General features: G+C 42.2%; 1 pseudogene; it reads right to left on the reverse strand.

Moving 5' to 3' along the window:
* Positions 1 to 627: 627 nt before the first annotated feature.
* On the reverse strand, positions 628 to 726 carry LOC145577225 (small nucleolar RNA R71; annotated as a pseudogene).
* Between the last annotated feature and the right edge of the window lie 12,122 nt (positions 727 to 12,848).

Consider the following 12,848-nt stretch of genomic DNA (forward strand, 5'->3'; position numbering starts at 1 on the left):
GTTGTTGAGTCTACTTCATTTTATTTGAAAAATACAAAAAGATTTTGTTTCTTTAGGCTACACTTGTAGCCGTGCTACTAATATTTTCTTTGAGTTTTGCATGCATAGAACCCGTGATCGTTCCATTGTTCCCCTTGATCCGGAAATTGAGAGAACTCTTTCAAGAAGGAGAGTGGCTAATAGATCCTTGGGTTATAGTTCTTCAAGCGAAGAAGAGATTCAAGAAGAGCAAGGCATGGGTGAAAATCCTAGAGTGGCCTTGAAGGAGCTTGGAGTGCCCGGTGCATATAGGTTTGAGAGCGGCATAGCTCCACCTACTACACCGGCAAATGACTTCGAAATTCGACCGGCAATGATCACCTTAATTGAGAGGAGACAATATAGTGGGGCTAAGAATGAGAGCCCATTGAACCATCTTAATGAGTTTGAAAAATATTGCAACACCATCAAAGTCAATGGGGTTTCTCAAGAATTCATCCGCCTCAAGTTGTTCCCTTTCTCTATCATAGGAAGATCTTTGGAGTGGCTAGACAAAGAGGTGAAGCCCAACTCCTTGAGAACTTGGGACGATGTCACAAAGGCCTTCTTGTCCCGCTTCTACCCTCAAAAGAAGACGGCGGAGGCAAGGGCCTTGATTCTAGGGTTCAAGCAAAGGCCAAGTGAAAGCCTTTATGAAGCATGGGAGAGATTTAAAGATTATCAAAGGGAGTGCCCTCACCACGAAATCCCAACATACCAAGTGATCCAAATCTTCTATGGCGGTTTAAGTCCTCAAGGCAAGTTATGCCTTGATGGAGGAGCCGGGGGCCCTATCATGAACAAGACCGAAGAAGAAGTTGTGGACATCATTGAGGACGTGGGACATACTATAGGGATCGGCAAGATGGGGAGAGGGACTCTTCAAGCAAGCAATCTTCATTGTACTCGGTGGACCATCTAAATGCGATCAACAACCTTTCCTCCCAAATGACAAACTTGGGAAAGGAGGTGACCGCAATGAAAGCTAAGTTGGAGAGCACTTCTTCCTTTTCTCAATCTTCGAATCTTCCCTCCCAATTTAAGGGGAGAGGTACTCATTCTAACTCTCAACCCCCTCCTTCTTCACATAATATGCCTATGGGTTGTTTGTTTTGTGATGCATGTGGATCGTATGATCATGATTCTAGTACTTGTCCTAATGAATGTGTTGATGAGTTTGATAACAATGAGAGTGAGCATGTGAATTATATGTCAAATAACAATGTTCAAAGGTTTGATAATCAAAGAGGTCAATGGAATAGGAATTACCAAGGCCAAGGAAATTTTGACAACTATAACCAAGGTGGTGGTTATAGAAACCAAGGGAACCAAGGTTCTCGTGGTAGCTATAATAACCAAGGTTATAGTGGCCAAAATCAAAGCGAAAATTATGGTAATCAAGGCCAAAGTTATGGTAACCAAAACCAAGGTTATGGAAATCATAACCAAGGTAGTGGAAATCATAACCAAGGTTATGGTCAAAGTCAAAATAGGGGTAATTGGAACAATCAAGGAAGGGGTAATTTTCAAAATAATTCTCAAAGAGGTCCCCCACCGGGATTTGTTTCAAAGACTCAAGGTGAAAGTTCCTATTCACAACCTTCTTCACCTAAGACTAATTTGGAAGAAATAATTGAGAATCAAACCAAGTTGTTGAACACATACATGGCCGTTAGTGATAAAAAATTCAATGAAATGATGACCCACAATAAAATGCTTGAAAACCAAATCTCTCAACTTGCTAATTCCTTGAAAGATCATGCAAGCCCTTCTTCTTTACCTTCCCAAGTTCTTGATCCCAAGAAACCCGTGAATGCTATTGTTACAAGGAGTGGAAAGGTTCTTGAGGAGAGATTGCCTAGGAAGGGTGTAGATAAGGAGATTTCTAAGGAGGTTTTGGTTGAGAATGAGGGGGATAGGGCATGATTGCATGAGGTTGTGGTTGAGACACCTAGAGAGGTGAGAGTAGAGAAAGAAATTGTGAGACCCAAGCTCCCCTACCCACAAAAATTCATGAGACACAAATTGGATGAACAATTTGGGAGATTCATTGAGATGCTAAAACAACTTCATCTTTCTCTACCTTTTACCGATGTGATCAACCAAATGCCAAACTATGCCAAATTCCTCAAAGACATTTTGAGTGGGAGAAGAACTTGTGAGGTTGTGGAGACCATCAATTTGACCGAAAATTGTAGTGCTATCATCATGAACAAAATGCCACCCAAGTTGAAAGACCCCGGAAACTTCTCCATCCCTTGTGCCATTAACAAGATGCAAATTGATAATGCCTTATGTGACTTGGGAGCTAGTGTGAGCCTAATGCCATATTCGGTTTATCAAAGACTTGAGCTAGGGGAACTCTTACCTTCTAACATTACCTTGCAATTAGCGGATAGGTCAATCAAATTTCCAAAAGGTAAGGTAGAAGATGTCCCTTTGAGGGTGGGAAAGTTTGTGTTCCCGGTGGATTTTGTTGTTCTAGAAATGGATGAAGATGCTACCATTCCAATCATTTTAGGTAGACCATTTCTTGCTACCTCGGGAGCCATGATTGATGTGAGGAGTGCAAAGATCTCCCTTAAGGTAGGAGAAGAGGTTATAGAATTTGATTTGAATGAGAGCATGAAGTACCCATGTTCTTCTTTGGAAAATTGTATGATGATTGATTCACTTGATATTGTTGTGTCTTCCATGCATGAGCACTTGCTCACTTCTAACGATGCTCTTGAGAATGTTTTGTTGAACAAAGACAAAGTAGGTGCATCATGCAAAGAGATGACTTTCTATGAGGAGTTACTTGATGGGAGTGTGGAGGAAGTGGATGAGCAAATGTGCTTGAAAATATCAAGCCATGAAGCTTTGCAAGCGGCCACATCAAAAGAAGGTAATGGTGTGCCTATGGTAGAGCTCAAACCTCTACCATCACACCTTAGGTATAAATTCTTGGGCCCTCATTCCACTTACCCCGTGATAGTTAGTGCATCCTTGAGCGTGAGCCAAGCTCAAGCGTTATGTGGTGTTTTGAGAAAACACCAAGGTGCTTTGGGGTACACAATTGATGACCTTAAAGGTATAAGCCCCGCCTTGTGCCAACACCACATAACGCTTGAGGAAGGCGCCCTTCCCTCTATCGAACGACAAAGGAAACTACATCTCCAAATGGGAGAGGTAGTTAAGAAGGAGATCACCAAGCTATTGGATGCGGGAATCATATTCCCCATCTCTAGCTCTAGGTGGGTCTCCCCCGTCCATGTCGTTCCAAAGAAGGGGGGCATGACCGTGGTTGAGAATGAGAAGGGTGAGCTCATTCCAACTAGGACGGTCACCGGTTGGCGGATGTGTATAGACTATAGACGTCTAAACACATCTTCCAAGAAGGATCACTTTCCTCTTCCATTTATTGATCAAATGCTTGAAAGACTAACAAGGCACAAGTTTTATTGTTTCCTCGATGGGTATTCGGGATTCTTCCAAATCCCTATCCACCCCAATGATCAAGAAAAGAACACCTTCACATGTCCTTATGGGACCTTTGCCTACCGGAGAATGCCCTTTGGGCTATGCAATGCACCCGCTACTTTCCAAAGGTGCATGATGAGTATTTTCGGAGATATGTTGGAGGAAGAAATGGAGGTCTTTATGGATGACTTTTCGGTGGGGGGTGTTTCTTTTGAGGAGTGCCTTGTGAATCTTGAGAAGTGTTTGGCAAGATGTGTGAAAGTCAATCTTGTTTTGAATTGGGAGAAGTGCCACTTTATGGTGGAGGAAGGTATAGTGCTTGGGCACAAGATTTCAAATAGAGGCATTGAGGTGGATAAGGCAAAAATAGAAGTGATTGAGAAACTTCCACCTCCGGTGAATGTCAAAGGAGTGAGATCGTTCCTTGGTCATGCGGGTTTTTATAGAAGATTCATCAAGGATTTTTCAGTTATTGCTAAGCCCCTTAATGACCTTCTTCAAAAGGATGTTGAGTTCAATTTTTATTACAAATGTTTGAAGGCATTTGATAGGTTGAAGAAGGCCCTAATCTCTACTCCTATTGTTCAAGACCCAAGGTGGGATCTTCCTTTTGAGTTGATGTGTGATGCGAGTGATTGGGCGATTGGAGGTATTTTGGGGCAATGAGTAAACAAGAAGCTTCATGTGATTTACTATATGTCCAAGACTCTCAATGGGGCCCAAAGGAACTACACAACAACGGAAAAATAATTTTTGGCAATTGTGCACTCTTTTGAGAAATTCCGATGTTACTTGTTGGGTTCCAAGACCATAGTCTTCACGGATCATGCGGCCCTCAAGTATCTCTTTGCCAAGAAAGAGTCCAAGCCTAGGTTGATTCGATGGGTGCTTGAATTGCAAGCTTTTGAGATTGAGATTAGGGACAAGAAGGGTGCGGAGAATGTTGTGGCGGACCATCTTTCTCGCCTTGAAGGGGATCAAATTCATGATGATGGTTTACCAATAGAAGATAGAATGCTTGATGACTTCTTGTATGCCATAGAGGTGAAGGAACTCCCATGGTATGCCGACTTGGTGAATTTTCTAGCATGTGGGGAGTTTCCACCCTCTTTCTCAAAGAACCAAAAAAAGAAAATCAAAAGAGAGGCAAGGCACTACTTGTGGGATGATCCCATCTTATACAAACGTGGGGTTGATAGCTTGCTTAGGCGTTGTGTTCCAAATGAAGAAGTGCCTAGTGTTTTAAGGATGTGTCACTCGGACCCTAGTGGTGGGCACATGGGTGTTTCCAAGACCGCTACCAAGGTTCTTCAAAGTGGTTTTTGGTGGCCACATCTCTTCAAGGACTCATGAGGCTTTGTTAATTCATGTGACCGATGTCAACGAGTTGGGAACATTTCCAAGCGAAATGAGATACCTCAACAACCTATCCTTGAATTGGAGGTGTTCGATGTATGGGGAATTGACTTCATGGGACCATTCCCCTCTTCATACGGGAATCAATATATCCTTGTAGCGGTGGACTATGTTTCTAAGTGGGTTGAGGCCATTGCCTCTCCAACAAATGATCACAAGGTTGTATTGAAGTTATTTAAGAAAATCATCTTTCCAAGGTTTGGTGTCCCAAAAGCGGTGATAAGTGATAATGGCTCTCATTTTGTCCATAATGCCTTTCAAAAGATGTTGAGGAAACATGGTGTGCATCAACGATTTAGGCTTCCCTACCATCCACAAACGAGTGGCCAAGTTGAGGTCACAAACGAGTGGCCAAGTTGAGGTTTCAAATCGTCAAATCAAGCTTATTCTTGAGAAGACGATTGCTCGCAATAGAAAGGATTGGTCGGACAAATTGGATGATGCTCTTTGGGCTTATAGGACGGCTTTTAAGACACCCATTGGTACCACTCCATATCGCCTTGTCTATGGCAAATCATGCCATCTCCCGGTTGAGCTTGAACATCGTGCCTTGTGGGCCATCAAGAAGATCAATTTTGACTTAGCAAGTGCGGGAGAGAAGAGGTGGTTGGATCTTCATGAGTTAGAGGAACTTCGGCTTGATGCTTACGATTGTGCTAGCACCTACAAAGCTCGCTCCAAAGAGGTTCATGACAAGTTGATTGAGAAAAAGGAGTTTTGTGTAGGTGACAAAGTCCTCTACAATTCTAGAATGAAGTTGTTCCCCGAAAAGCTCATGTCAAGATGGAGTGGTCCATTCTTGGTGAAGGATGTTTTTGGTAATGGTGCTGTGGAGATTTCTCCTTTAGATTCCTCATCTTCATTTAAGGTTAATGGTCATCGGCTCAAGAAGTACTTTGATGGAGTGTTTGTTGGTCTTGTTCACAAAATGATTCTTTTCAAGCCACCTTGAGAGGGTGGTGCACGTCGAGCTAACGACGTTAACCAAAAGCGCTTACGGGAGGCAACCCGGATTCTCATCTCATTTTCTTTTCTTTTCTTTTAATTTTCCTTGATTAATTTTTGATCTTATGTTGTGTTGGTTTTATGTTTGTTTTGTAGGTTGCCTATTGGCATCACTTGTTGGAAAGAAGGGGTTTATGAAGAGTTTAGAGTGTAGGGGAGAGGGCTCCCCGAGGGCTTGGAGAGACCTTGGGGGCCTCTTCACCTTTCAAAGGCAAAACCAATCAGGAACTCCCCGCGGTTGCCCCGCGGTCTCTTCGCGTGCGCGGGGGAGTTTAGAGAGGCCTCGGAAAATTAGAGAGGGCGCGACCCTCATTTAAGAGAAAAAATGGATTTTGGATCAGGAACTTCCCGCGGTTGCCCCGCGGTCTCTCCGCGGGCGCGGGAAGTTTTGGAGAGGGCGCGGCATCCTTGGAGAGGGCACGGCACCCATCAGGTATGAAAATCGCAAATTTTGGGCAGGAACTCCCCGCGGTCTCTCCGCGGGCGCGGGAGAGTTCCCGAGACCGCGACATTATCGGGAGAGGGCGCGGGTTCCTGGGTCTTCTTTAACCCGGCGCCCCCTTCTTCTCTCTCTCCTCTCTTATTTTCTCATATTCTCTCTAATTTTCCCCTTTCTCTCTCTAAAAACTCTCAAACCCTAACCCCAAATCATCAAATTCTTACTCCTTTCTTCAAATTTTCCATCAAATCTTCACAAAATCTACCTTACTTCTCCATTTTCATCACTCCTACTCAATTTTCTCGTGGTTTTTCGGCAAATTTCGGTAGTGTGTGGTGCTCTAAGCTTAATTTGAGTCTCCAATCTTGGTATACTTCTAACCTTTGTATTATTTTTGTCAATTACACTTGATTTCTTTACATTGGTTTGTTTACCTTGAATTTGAGCATGATTTTTCTGTTTCATGGTTGATTTATGTGAAATTTGGTATTTTTGAGTGATGGTTGATTTTTCTTGATAAATCTTGCATATATTCGATGGATGATTGTTGATATTGGTATTTGTTGTTGGAATTTTGGTTGTTGTGTTGGTTGAAACAGGTACCTTGTAGTTTTTGGGGGTTTGGTTGGATTTGTAAGGAGGTTTGTGAGTGTTTGAGGTGTTTGTTGTTTGTTTGAGGGAGTTGGAGTATTTCTTGTGAATTTTTGTGAATTTTGTGTGGTAAAAATGAATTTGTTGAGGAAAGTCAAGAGTAGCAAAAACCGCTCGAACCAATCTCCCGGCCAATCTTCTCAAGGCCAATCCTCAAACCCTCAACCCCAAAAACATTCCTCAACCCAAGATGACACCCCTCCTCCTCTACCACCTCTAAAATTGTGGAACCGGTCTAAACAATTGCCCATCTATAACAAAATGAAAGACTGAAGGTTTAGACCCACCCACCATTATTTTTGTGAGGACATGGCCAAGCTAGGCATAGATAACGACCTTGATGGACTCCTCGAAAACCTAAGCTTGGGTGAGTTTTTGAAATCTACCCCTCGAACCTATTTGGAGCCTTCAATTGAATTTTTCTCCACATTTGAATTCAATAGGGTGAGGGAAACCGACTTCATCATTTCCTTCCAACTCTTCAATGTAAAACACACTATAAACCTAGCCGAGTTTAATGTAGCCCTCGGCATCAACCCCAATGGTGATATCTTCGAGCCCCTTATCTCCCTTGCCCAAAGTGAGTACAATGAGGTTGCTTGGTGGAGAACCATAGCCCACAAAAAGCAGTTTGACTCAAAGATATCCCTTGCTAGTGAGATTATCCATCCGACCCTTAGGATCCTCCATAGAATTCTCGGGTATTCGGTTTATAATAAGCAAGATTTGGGGAAGTTATCTCGAGAGGAGATCTTGGTTTTGTGGATGGCTACTAAGCCGGAGTTGGGGTCTAGGCTAAATTTTGGCTACATTTTTCATGGAGTGTTGCAAGGAGATTATGCATGGGGTTAAGACGGGGGAGATTCATTGTGGGGGCATGGTGACCCGTCTAGTGAGGTATTTTAAGCAAGAGCGGTTCTTAGAGTCTTGCACTCCGGTTGGAGGGAGTGAAGACATTTGGATTAGTTTGAAGCAGGTCAACACCCTTCATTTCATAACTAGTACTAGGAGAGCCGGTACTTACTCTTGGCTAGTGAGGAATACCCACCATTGCCTTCTTCCTAACCCGGCCGCTACCTCCATCTTTCGCCAAGCTAGGAATGTTTGGATGGTCCCTAGGGACAATGGAAGGATAGAAGAGGATGAGATGGAGGAGGATGAAATTTTATTGAGGGAGCCGGGTTTGAGGGAGTCAATGAGGAGGAGGAGGAAGGAAGAGGAGAAGAACAAGAGGACCAACAACAACAACCGCCGTTTCATCAACAACATGAGCATTTCCAAGAGGATGCTCAAGGAAGAAGAAGAGAGAGAAGACAACAATGACAACAACAACATCAACAACAACAACAACAACAACAAGACTTCCAAGGAGATGCTTATCTCCGGGAAATGGAGGCCATGAGAGCCAACATGGAGCGCATGCAATTGAGCATGCAAGGTATGTATTCTAACCATCAAACTTTATCTTATCAAACTAGCGCCTTGTATGACGCTAGTGTACGTAGGGGGGAGGTCGCCCCTCCGGTCAACTACCCTTATGTGCCGCCCCAACAAGGGCCGGTACCTTCCCGGGGTGGTGACGGCCTCCCTACGTACCTTATTGGCCTGGGGTTGAGAACCCCGATGTGCCAAGGCGCAACTTCCCGCCCTATGATTATAGGGTCTTGGGGGGGAGTGATTATCAGGGTGATCCCGCATATTACTATGTTCACCCCCGTCACCCCGAGCTCCTTGTTCAACAAGAGCCTTTTGACCAATTGACCCCTTCCCAACAAGACCTATTTAAGGGTCATTATGGTTTTCCTCCCGGTTACACCGGAGGTTGGGATAGGGGTGATGATGTTGGAGGTGATGATTGTGCCGGCCCTAGTGGCCAATAGTCCCCTTTTTGCATGTTTGTTCCCTTTTTTTTTGTTCTCCCCTTTCCCTATTTTTGCATGTTTGTCGGCATCGGGGTCGATGCTTTCATTTTGTGAGGGGGGAGGGTAAAAAAGGATGTGTTAGTGTGGGGAAGGCACCTTGGGCTCGGTGGGAAGTTTTTGATAAGGTTTTTGGTGGATTTTTGGCTATTGGTCTCGTTGTTGTGTTGCTTGTTGTTGTCTTATTTCTTTGGATGATGTTTTTGGGAACTTCTTGAAGAAAAAATTTTGGTTTTGATGATGATAGGTTTTTCTAGGTCTTTGTATATAGTTAGTGTTTAAGTGTTTTATTGTTTGCTTTTGTTTGGAAGTTACTAACAATTTCATTTTGTATATATATAGCTTTCTTTTCTTTAACTCACCTTGTTCGTAGCTCATGCTTTGGATTGCGGAACCTTTTGGAGAAGCTCGTTCCTACTCCTTGGGTACTTTGGTCTAGCACGGACGCTTGGTGAGGCCTTTCTTATTTTACTCCTTTTATTTTTCACTTCTTTATTTTCTTGGTTGCTTAGATTAGGATTAGATTTAGGGGAAGTTGAACGGTTCGAGGATGTATGAATTTAACACCTAGTGTGTTTGGGGTCTTTGGCGATGTGGCCATTAGACCACTTGTATGTCGATTGGGATAAACGTGTTATGATTGCATATTTGCCCTTTCCTCTTTCCCTTTCTTATCTTTATCTTAGTTTTCCATCTTCTCTTTTATTTTCTTTCCCTTACTTTTATTCTTGTTGGTGTGCATAACTTTTTGAGGTTTTCTTTTTACTCTTTCTCTTTTTGAATGTTGGACTTGTATACAATGGACTTTTGCTTTTGAATAATAGTATTCCTAGGTAATAATGGTATGCACGGTTTGAGATTACGTTTGGTTGATTCTAGGATAAAGCATGCTAAGATAGTTGTCTAGAACTAGGGGGATCATGAAACCGGATTCTACTCGTTTGTGGCATGTTGGTAGTTGCTCCCTATCTTTGATTTGACAACCTTAGTGAGTTTTTGCTACAACCATGTGAGATGTATAATTGTTCAAGCTTTCATCAAATTCTTGCATGAGCGGCATGGATCCTTGATTTTCGCAAACCTAATCTAGAATCTTAGCGTATGATTCCTAAGACCGTGACCGAACTACCTAGGAAGGACAAAGGCAACTTTTTTTCGGGGAGGCATTTTCTTTTTTCTAGGATAGTCCCTTTTATGTTTACTTTTTGGGTTTGGGATACATTTGCCTACTTGTTACCCCTTTGAACCTCTTTCCCTCTTTTCAAGCCGCATAATTAGATATCTTGAGCCTTTTGTTTCGTTCTCCTTCTTTTTGGTTTTTGTGAAGCAAAGGTCAATGTTTGGTGATTGTGGTGTATGAAGTAGGAGTTTGGTTCGATTTGGTACACATATTTGAGTTGTTTATATTTTGTAAATAATGGCAAATGCTTATGTAAAAGCCATCCTTTAAAAAAAGAGGCAAGGATGTTAATAAATGCATATTTGTAAAAGCCGTCCGAATTGAGAAAGAGGTAAGGACTAATGCTTTAAAGGTGTTTAAAAAAACAAAAAAAGAGAAAAATAAAAACATGAAAAATAAAAATTTCCAAGTGACTTTCACCTCTCTTTGCATTGAGGACAATGCTTCCTTTAGCTTGGGGGGGAAAGCGTTCACGCTTTTTGTTCCTATATCAGTAGAGTGTTGCTTTGAATAAGCTTGGGGGTGTTAATACATTTTTGTTTGGTGATTACTTAAGTTTGGTGTTGAGATTTGGCCGGTCTTTGCTTCACATTTTAGGATAACCACCAAATTTTAAATTTTTAGCCTACCTTAACCCTTATTGCCTTACGTTACAACCTTGGGGAAGACCTTTGGACCTAGGAGTTGAGTCTTTCATCGGTGGAGGGAATCATAGGTTGTGGACTAAGGAAAGGGGATGCGAAATCAAGATGTCGAGTAGCCTAAAACTTTGATCTTTTTCCAGTTCCTTCGCGAAATATATGAGATGCTCATTAAGGGGAGATATGAGATTAGTAGGGGAATGCGGTAAGACTGTTTGGGATGAAAAGTGTGATAACTAGTTCCTATGCTTAGCATATTTATGTTTCAATCAACCTTAGATATCTTATAACGTGCATACCATAATTCACTTTAGAAAGGTTGTTGTTCATTTGAATTATAGTCTCTTTGTAAGTCCATTTCGTAAAGATTTTGTTTTCTTTTTCCTCTTTCTTTTCTTTCTATGGTTTGCCTCTTGGGGGTTTTGGTGGAGAGTTATGGGTAAACTCTTAGGATACCCTTACGAGAGCATCACTCGTCCTCTAGGGCGATCTAGGGGTTTAAAATGGCTTGTTGTAGCTAAAAACAACCGTGATTCCTACGACAGTGAGTCTTAGTGTAAATTCTTGCCCCTCTTTTTCTTTTTATTTCGAATAAGCCCTTCTTTTTCCTTCTTGGCCTTTGTTTTGCTCGGGACGAGCAAAAGTCTAGCTTGGAGGAATTTGATGAGTGTCATTTATGGCACTCATAGGGTAGTCTTTTAGGTTATTTCTTTTCCTTTTTCATGCTTTCTTCTCTTAATTTTGGTCCTTTTTCCTTTAGTTTCTCCTTTTCCTCTTTTCTTTATGATTCTCGTGTTTTTATCGTGTTTTTCCTTTATTTGGCTCTTTTTCCCTTTTATTTCCTTCCTTCGTTTACTTGTGTAGGTATTGTGAGAATCACCTTGGCAAAGGATTCAATTCAGGACCTCAATGATCAAGCAAGGAAGAAGCATTTGGCTAGAGAGGGCTTAGAGAGGCCTTGGAGAGGCCTCGAAGAGGTCTCCAAGGCAATTCCAGCAGGCCGCGGGCGCGGGCCCAAGTTGCTCAAAAGTGCCAAATCGAGGCAGGAACTTGCCGCGGTTGCCCCGAGGGCTCTCCGCGGGCGCGGGTAAAATGGAGAGACCGCTCCATTCAGAGAGACCGCGGCCCCCCCTGATCAGTCTTTGGGAGCAGGGGATTAGCCGCGGGCGCGGGTGTCATTGCCGCGGGCGTGGGTCCCTGATGCCGGGGGCGCGGGTACTGCCCAGATAGCCCGCGGAGGGTTCCGTACCCATTTCTCCGCGGGTGCAAGTCTATCGGGAGAGGGCGCGGGAGCTGCCGATTTCTTCTTAGCTTATAAATAGAATTGTATTCCCTTTTTGAAACCAACTTTTTATATTTCATTAGCTTAGTTTTAGAGAGAGAATTTAGAGAGAAGTTAGAGAGAAGTTCTTGGTTTTGGATTTGTAACTCAACATTTGATCAATCAAGTTTGGATTTCTTCATTTTCAATCATCAATTTTAGTGAGAATCTCTTCCTTCTTTCATCTCTTACTTACTTGCTATTTGATTTATGTTTGATGTTTGTTTTTCTTTGGATTTGAGTTTGATATTATTGAATACTTTGATTTCTATTAGATTTTGATATAGAATGATGATCAATGCAATTTCTAGTTATTTGTTCTTGAATTTCACCATGATTAGTGAGTAGATTAGTTGCTAGGGAAAGGGGGAAGCATGTTTGATTAATGGAATTGCTAGTTGATGCTCTTTGATTGATTGATTTGTTGCAATTAAATTGGTTGACATAGTTTTGCATGAGATTGATTAGACTAGGATTGATCACCCTGTAAGATTAATCTAGATTGCATTGCAACTCTTAATGACATGAACAATTGATTTGAAGGTTGCTCTAATTGATTGAGTTTGTTTGTGATTCTTCTTGGTTTGCCTCTCATAGTGACCACTAGATTGGCCTATAGGGGATAGCATTTGAACTCTCTTGATTGCTACTATTGTTTGTCCATTGCAATACTTGAATTAAATGATTAAGCTTTAAACTAGCATTATCATTTATCTTGCATGTGGAACCCATATCCCTAGTGTTTAGACCTTTGATTACTTTAAACTTGTTTTAATTCACTTTAGTACCAACCATA

Source organism: Chenopodium album, chromosome 13, assembly GCF_948465745.1.
Source record: "Chenopodium album chromosome 13, dcCheAlbu1.1, whole genome shotgun sequence".
NCBI lineage: Eukaryota > Viridiplantae > Streptophyta > Magnoliopsida > Caryophyllales > Amaranthaceae > Chenopodium > Chenopodium album.